Source organism: Pteropus alecto, unplaced genomic scaffold (assembly GCF_000325575.1).
Source record: "Pteropus alecto unplaced genomic scaffold, ASM32557v1 scaffold71, whole genome shotgun sequence".
Lineage (NCBI taxonomy): Eukaryota > Metazoa > Chordata > Mammalia > Chiroptera > Pteropodidae > Pteropus > Pteropus alecto.
In genome coordinates, this window is record NW_006433024.1 from 16,174,013 (window position 1) to 16,183,289 (window position 9,277).

At 37.2% G+C, this 9,277-nt stretch overlaps 1 pseudogene; it reads left to right on the plus strand.

Annotated features, from left to right (window-relative positions):
* The first annotated feature begins 200 nt into the window (after positions 1-200).
* On the plus strand, positions 201-319 carry LOC112476766 (annotated as a pseudogene).
* The last annotated feature ends 8,958 nt before the right edge of the window (positions 320-9,277 follow it).

Sequence of the window (9,277 nt, forward strand, 5' to 3'; positions counted from 1 at the left end):
GGATTATGCTCCTTACAGTAACAGACACACACACACACACACACACACCTCTTTCCAGGGAGAACTGGTTTGAGGCCACACGTGAGAAAAAAATGTCCATGTACAGCTCAAGAGTCTCCCTAACTACTCTATCTACACAATAAAAAGAAGGATAAATAAACACAAAGACAACAAATTTGGATCTTTAAATTCTGAATACAGTTTACTGCCATGCTACCCTGAACAAGCCCGATCCCATCTGATCTTGGAAGCTAAGCAGGGTCGGGCCTGGTTAGTACTTGGATGGGAGACCACCTAGGAAGACTAGGTGCTTTAGGCATAAAAAATTTTTAAAAATAAGAGATTGTAAGCTGACAAGGTCCTTGCAATCTGTGAGATCAACCAATGGTTGCTTCGCCTAAAAAAATTTTTTAAATAAATAAAAAATAATAAGTAAATAAATAAATAAATACTGAATACAGTTATTTTTCCCAAATTGATATTCATTTGCATGACCCACTAACATTGGAATATTCAAGGTTTTAGCATATAACACAAATAAGATGGACTGTGATTTATGTACAAATCTGAGGCCCTTGGCTACAATGTCATCCATTATTTTTCTTACTGTAAGCAACACATAAATGCATCATGATTCATAGGTTAAAAATTATTGTTTGATACGTTAATGTTCTTAGCGTATTAATACATAAAAGAACTTGTCACTGGAATATTCCATATACAGACAGATGAACTACTTGGCTAGACTGTGAAACAGATAATACAAGAATCAAAATGAGCATAAAGGCCACTGGGCTTTCTGGTATCTAAGACCCACTCTCATCTAAGACAGTGGTGTACCATTTCTGGAAAGAATGCAAACTTTTGATTAAATTAAAGTTTCACTTGAATTCTAAATCTGCTACTTCCTTCCTCAGCTTATGTTTCCTGATCTGTCACATAAGGATAATAATTAACATAGTTGTTAGAATTAAGTGGGATAATGCATATAATTTGTTAGCATAGTGTCTGGCACAAACTAAGAATTTAAAAAAAAAAAAAAAAGCAGCTGTTATTAAATGAAACCAGAGTGTTCATTAGTTGCTTTTTAGAACTTACTTGTGCTTAAGGTAATATAAGCAGAAATGGTCCGCCGAATATGGCTTGGTGAAATACAGCAATTAAATTTTAATTTTTATCTAACAGAAGCTAGCTATTTTGAGTTCCCCCTTCCTTTTAGGAGCATACAAGGTGGAACATAAAATCACACTAGTTATGCATTGTGTCAGAGCCTATCAGAACTTACCAAAAGAAGCATCTCTAATAATTTGGGGACCCAGAGCAAAAGTATAGGTAGAGGCCCACATATGAAACATCTCAATGTTAGAAATCAAGCTGGCAGCCTGCTAAATAAAATATATTGTAGCTTCCTACATTATCAAATACATCTATAATGAAACAGGAAAATAAGTTTGAATTTAGAATTCTTGGACTCCACAGAGTTGTGTGCTAACAAGTGGCAGCCTGGGATGGCCCAGGGCACCATGTCTCCACCACGGTCTCCCCCTTTTCAGCCCAGCTGAGCGCCATCTTGTACCATGAGGGGCATCCTGTACACACAGTCTGCCCATGCAAATTTCATTCAAATTCCCCACAAATAGCCAGCCCGTGGCTACCCCTGAGACCTAAGGATATGTACGTAGGAGGCGCCGTTAACCTTTGGGAAATTAAACCCAGGAAGAGCACCAAGATAATGCCCATGAAGATAATTACAAAGCCTTTTATTTTCCCAGAAAATTCCAGCACTCCCAGCCACCCTTGGACCTGGCCCGATGGTCTCAATTCCTGTAGAAAGTGGTACAGCTGGAAGAATACCTGAGAGTATCTGTGTCTAAAAGGCTGAAAGGCCAGGCTGAGGGCAGAGGCCTCTCTTGCCCAGGCTCTATGAGCAGTACTAGTCCTTTATCTTCCTGAGTGCATATGCAGCACCCTGTCATAGCCCCCTAGTACTCAGGTGCAGCTACATGAGGAATGTAGGAAGAGGTGCAACATACCATTTCCAGGCCTGGACTTTACAACTTTCCATGAAATTTTCCTATTTTCTCTATTCATTCATCAGCTGGCTAGATGCAGAGGATCTAAGAGAACATTCTGGGGTATAAGGAACAGGATAGTCATTAGTTAGAAAGAGCCTGAGTTCCCAATTATAGACATGAAGCAGAATTCTCCATCATAGATTAAGGGTGTGTGTGTGTGTGTGTGTGTGTGTGTGTGTGTGTGTGTGTGTGCAGTTCATATACTCTGCGCAGGACATCCACTATCCTTGAAATTTATTCTGGATGTATTTCTTGCTTAAGTGCTCCCATCTTTTTTGAATTCTGTATCTCTTCAACAAATAAACAAAAGAACTTCCAGCATAAGTGAATGAATGAATGAATGAATGAATGAACAAATAAAGAAACAGAGGAACTCAGAATGAATTAATTAACAATGGACTAAGTATCCAGATGCTTCCTTTGATAGGCTAATGACAGATTCAAACATATATTACTCAAAATGTAAAAACTAAACTATTTAATTTTATGCCTAAAATATTTTTTCCTATTGTTTTCCCTATTTTCAGATTAATAGTTGACAATCATGACTCCATTGGAAATATGGACACCGAGTGTTATGTCTCTACCTCCCTTCTTGCCCAATCTCTATGTTTCAGGTGACCGTCTTGATCATTTTTCTCCACCTCTTCCCTTCTAATCCACATGATTTAAAAGGGAGCCACCAAGATTCTCTGGCTTGACGCCGACTCCTGGTTGTAGTTTACAGACAACAGACTGACAATAGATGCTGGAGACTGGATCAATCAAAAGTCTTTCCTTGAAATTTAAAACTGCGGGAATCTGAGAGGCTCAGCCTGGCCGAGTGATGACGTCAAACTTAGGCAAGTTTAATGGTGCCATCTCCTACCAGGACCCCTGGGAAACCTGGTGAGAGAGAGAGAAAAGTAAAACAACAGATGTGCAAAGAGAAGAGATGAAAGACAAGAAGAGGTCTTCTTCGGTTCACTATTGTGTTATAGTCCTTGGCTTTAGTCTATTTCTGATGTCCATTTTCATCCCTACCCTTTAGGTCTGTGAAAAAAAACAACAACGTATTCTTATAGAAAAGATCTCTTTAAAGTATACAGTTTATGTTGCCAGCAATCACAATAGAACTAAAGACAGAGGCAAAAGTATGAAGGGGCAATACCCTAAATTTCTTATTCCAGACTTTCTCTATACCCCTCTTGACCACAAACCTTCATGTCACCTTGAAATTTATTCAAAGAACTCAGACTTTTGTCAAAGACAAGAAAGGCAGAGCATTCCATCTTTGAAGTTACACCACTTTTACCATTAGAAAAAAATATCATCTCCTAAAGATTTTTTTTTCAACAGAGCAACGCAATAAAAGAGTAAGTGTCTTTGTAGTAAAAAGTCATATAGAAAGATAATTAAATCTCAGGGGCATTTTTTTGGTCTAATGCAGTTTTCTCAGAAAGAAAAATAAGCACCAAGCTTGCCCTCAAAAGTCACTTTCCGCCCCGCCATTGCCACTAACATGAAGTTGAGAAATGAAAATTCTGTGCTTGATTTGTTCTTTCTTTTCAAGATAAAGAGGCTTAATATTCATTGGGGAGGGACAGTAGAAGAAAACACCTCTGCTGTTATTTTCAAGGAGTTGAAATGCTTGTTCTCACCACCAAAGGTGTTCATCTTTACAAAGATGGTTGCTAGGAAGCCAGCCAATTTGAGTGAATATTTTTGAATGTTTATAAAACTAAAGAGCGGTATCATTGACAATGCATTTATTGGCAGAACCAAGCCAATTAGTTGGTGCTGCTAAAGTGACTACACACAGTCGATTTCACAGAGAGGCAAATGTATAATGATGTATGCTGCTGGAGTTATATAAACTACAGATATTAAAGTCTCAGAGGCGAAGACGGATGCATTCCTATTTCAGGGCATTTTGAGTGTTCAAGTTTGGGGTTATAAAAACACATATGAGAGCATTTTTAGGCAGTTTTGATATATTCCCTACTTTTTCTTGGATAAAATAAATGATAGGATCAGCTCTTCTTGAGGCTGGAGATTGGTTTCTCTAATAAGGAAAGGACTAGCAATACGTCCCTGTTTTATTCATCCCAACTGTGCAATTCAACCACAATTCTCATTTTAATTTTCTTCCTCTCATATATTCCTATCTATCATTTTAAAGACAATAATGATCACCATCTACATTTGTAGGGATGATACTAATTTAAAGAATGCAGAGCAAAACCGTTTATTCAGATGGTCTGACTAAATAAGCAAAACAAAACAAAAACTTTCTATAATATGCAAATATATGGTTCACTGATTCCTTCTGATAGTCACTTTTGATTGACTCTCTTCTTAACGACATATTATTCACACCACATTTTTCTCAAAATCAGAAAACAACAACAACAATGTGCTCTCATGAAATGTCTGATTTAGTGAGCGTCACCAATGGGGTTCTCTGGGAACCAGATGCTGAGCAAAGTTTAGAGTATAGGAGATTCTTTAAGGAATGGCACTGGAATTATCTGCAGAAAAGAAGGGAAGAAAGCAGGACTGGACAGTGAGAAAACGAGCTGCCATGCAATCTCAAGGAAGGCTTCAGGTGACACTACGAGAGCTCTAAAGCATGGATGACCTTTCAGAATGAGTGGAGCAATGGTATTGTGCTTTTAGTCTCCTGTGGAAAGCAGTCATGGATACTGGCTGCCCAGGAAGGGGCATGTCTCCTTTGGGGAAAATAGCTCCCGTGAGTAGAGGCAATCTCTGAGATGGGTCAATAGCCACAGTTCTCTGTCCACTGCCCTCTCAGCAGTTGGGAGAGTAAGTTTATCATTCCTAAAGGGAGGTCTGGGCAGCACACAGCACAGCATCCTTCACACTAACAGGGAATACTCATTTTTCAATAAAAAGCAATGGATGGCAGGAAGCAGTGTAGGTAGATGGCCGTCTATTATTTACTCATAATGTATTCTATGTCTAACACTGCAAGAAATACAGTGGAAAGAAAACCCAACCAGTACAGGACATTTTGTTTAAGACATAAATTTACTCCTAGGACATTATCAAAGCACAAGGCAGAATGCTACAAAGTGATAGCAGAGGGAAAGAAACTTGGTGCCACAGGCATATAAAAGACATGACGATGAATATAAATGGAATCAACAAGAAAGAGACAGATGACAGAGTCATCTGTAGGGGAGATAGTAAGGGTGTTTGTCTTACAGCAGAGAGAGGCAAATCGAGTTGGTAAAGGGGTATCGGATCACAGAATGACTTGTTGCAGGTTGAAGAGACGACATCATTTAAAATAAAATGTAGAGCTATGTAACTTGGTAAAGATGTCATAGCACTAAAAGCGGGGCTTTTAAAAAATTAACCCGGTGGAGGGATAGAGCATAAATTGTAGAAGATGAGACTGTAAATCACCATTTTCTTGAATAAGTTGCCAAGACGGGAAAGATGGGATTTCTGAAATCACCTGTCACATAAAAGGAAACTAAGACTAAAAAAAAGTGACGTCATAGAACTTTCCCAATGTCACGGAACAAAGGAGTAGTGGAGCTGGGGATCAAACCCACATCTGTCTCCAAAGTGCCTCTTTTGCCACCATGCCACACTGTCAAGATGTTAGAAAATCTACATGCGAGGTGGTAAGAAAACAAGAATGTTGGTACTGTTTTAGAGCACAATACAGTTTTCAGATTTTAAGATTATTTGGGGAATTAAATTTTGTGTCTTGTCACTTTTTTATCGTTAAAAAAAGATAGAGCACTCATCTTGCCTCTAAGAATACTTTTTGAAACAGTTTTATGTCATTAATTAATGGAGTCCATGAATATTTAATGACGGCCTATGTTTTTGCCGAAGAGTATTCTCAGTGTTGTGGAGAAAGAAGATCACGCAGCCCTACTTTCACAGCCCTTATATTCTACTTGGCAGAGAAAATAATAAATAGAAATATAAAAAACAAATTAAAACTAATAAACACATAAATATAATGATTTCAGATATTCTGTATTTTAGAAAGAAAATGTACAGGGTAATTTTATAAATAGTTACCGGGCGAGGAGAGGTAGATAAGGTAATTCGGGACCTGAACATCTAGCGTTTTGATAAACGATAGAAAATATGTGTAGCGTTCTATTTTTTGATGCTCTACCCCTTGCTATCTGTGTGCTTTTAACCTGTGGCTCAGTTTTCTCATCTGCCTTATAGGTCTGTTGCAGTCTTTAAATAAGTAAATGCACAAAATTCCTTTAACTGGTTAACAAAGTAAGAGCTCAATAAATGCTAATTCATGATTAAGTATTATTCATATTCCTGAGAATGAGGGTTTCGTTTTCTCATCTCCTGTCTCCTATCAGAATATAAAGCCGCATCTGCCCAGAATGGCTCTTGAAGGTAAAATTTCCATTCTCTATAAGCTTGATGCAAGTTGTCCTCCCCCTCAATTAGTAACTACTTATGAAATGGCCACTATCTGCTAGGCACTGGGTTCCTTAAGATAAATTTAATTCAGAAATTACGAAACAAAATGCCTTGAGTTTGTTTTGTTTCTCTATAAACCCCACACAGGTTTATCAACCTGCAGGAGAAGCCGAAAGATAGCCTCGGGGGCTCTGTCAGTTGGGCCCAGCCCAGACATCAAAGAATATTATGAATGTGTAAAATTGCCTTTGGCAAATACTATTTACAGACTCTCTGGCACAGTTATGCTGAAATGATAAGAAATGTCACTGCAGCCTACTGCACTGAATAATAAACATTTCCTGCCTTCAATAGCAACTATCCACTTACCAAGAACTTGGAATGGCTTAAAATCACAGTAAAGGTAAAAAGCAAGGGCCTCTATTTTCTTCTCATTAATATGCTCCAACTTTTCCTATTAATTAAATCAGTAGTCTAGCCAGGAGTAGAACTTAGTGAGATTATCTATATTATGCACTTGAAATATAGTTTATCCATTTTAATTAAATACGTTCTAAATATAACCACTTTTAATTCTTCTATGCCCTGAAACTAATTAAAAGTAAAATTAGTTAACGTTTCTCTGTGACATCATTAAAAATTGTTCACATAAAAATGCAAATATCCCTATAGTATGCTTCATGCTTACTTGGATTCCTCTGTGATGCTGACGAACAGAGGATTAAAACTTTCATGAATACGAACCTGTGTGCAAGAATTTTCTTTTTTCTCAAATTTCTCTCCATGTCTAATCATCTCTCCTCTCTTTGGCTCATCGTGGCACGTTCCAAACAAACACTGGCTATATCTCTGGAAGCATATCAAATGTCATCTTCCTGGTTATATTGTTTCAGAGACTTCCTTTCAGGCTGACATGAATACGTCGATCTCAATTATTTATTTCCTTACATAACACATAATTAAGGGCCTCTCCATGTGCTTGAAAGGTCTTTAGTGGTTAGAAACTACTATTGCAAAAGATGTCTAGAGCAACATTTAGGACAATACGCGTCCTTTAGTGGAGAAAATAGAAGCTAAAAGAGAAAGATGAAAATAAATATCATAGTTGTTGACATCTACTGAGCACTCCATTAAGATTATCTTACTTTTTCCTCAAGATAACCCTATTTTTATCATGCTTACGTAACAGGAGAAGAGACAGGAGATTCAGATCTTATGCTCTGAACTACATGCTTTGCAGATCAGCTGGATCATTTCTTCGATGTCAATCAATCACAACATGGCCGGGTCTACTGAATAGACATTTTTCGAAAGAAGATATATGGATGGCAAACAGGTACAGGAAAAGATGTTTAACATCACTAGTCCTTAGGAAAATGCACGTCAAAACCACAATGAGATATCACTTTGTGCCTGTTATAATGGCCATCACTAAAAGATAAGAAATAAACAATGCTGACAAGGATGTGGCAAAAAGGGAAATTGTGCACTGTTATTGGCACTGTAAATTGGTGCAGCCACTATGAAAAACAGTATGGAGGATCCTCAAAAATTAAATATAAAACAACCATATAATCCAGCATTTCCTCTTTTGGGCAGATATCTAAAGGAAATGAAAATACTAACTCGAAAAGATATCTGCACCCCATGTTCATAGCAGGATTATTTACAATAGCCGAAACATGGAAACCACCTAAGTAATCATCAACAGATGAATGGATAAGGAAAATATATATAATAGAATATTGTTCAGCCATAAAAATAAAGGACATCCTGCCATTTGCTACAACATGGATGGACGTTGAGGGCAGAAAGAAAAATACTGTATGATCTCACATGTGGAATCAAAACAAAGAGAGAAAAACCTAACTCATAGAAAGAGATCAGGTTTGTGGTTACCAGAGGCAGAAGGCAAGGAATGAGGATTGGAAGAAGGTGGTCAAAAGGTAAAACTCCCAGTTATAAGATAAATAAGTACTAGGGATGCGATGTGAAACATAGTGTCTGTAGTTATACTGCTGTATGATACATATGAAAGTTGTTATGAGAATAAGCCTATGATTTCTCATTACAAGGAGAAATTTTTTTCTTTTCCATGTCTTTTAATGTATCTATATGATTATGAATGTTAACTAAACTTATTATAGTAATTATTTCATAATATATGTATATTACTCATTTATGCCCTAAACTTGAAATTCATGCAATGATGTATGTCAATTATATTTCAACAAAATGGAGGGTTGGGGAGAAGAGGAGGGAAACATAGCCATGTATAGAGATAAAGCCCTCTGATTCCCACTTCTAAGTTCTTTGGCATTTTTCTACAAGTCTCTATTTTTAAGCCAATAAAATTCAGCACAATGGCCAAAAAAAAAAAAAATCATCATTTAAAATAATTATGAAGCTATTTTTCTAATCATAAAAGCATGGAGATAATGACCAATCAAATATACTATGATGGAGACTTACTATCTGCCAGTTCATGTGCTAGATGCTAAGGCATAGATAAAGAAATGGGCAAAGCCTGTCCCTTTACAGTTAGGAGAAGAAACAAAGCATAACTATATGAAAAGTGGGATAATTTTTAAGAAGACTCAATCAAGAACAATACATAATTTTTTTGCCCCAAAGCCTTCTATGACCTAGTCTCAGTAGTTGTACATTGTCACTTCTGCTCTATTCTATTTGTCAAGAGCATTCTCTCTCTCTCTCTCTCTCTCTCTCTCTCTCTCTCCACACACACACACACACACACACACACTCTCACACACACACACATATATATA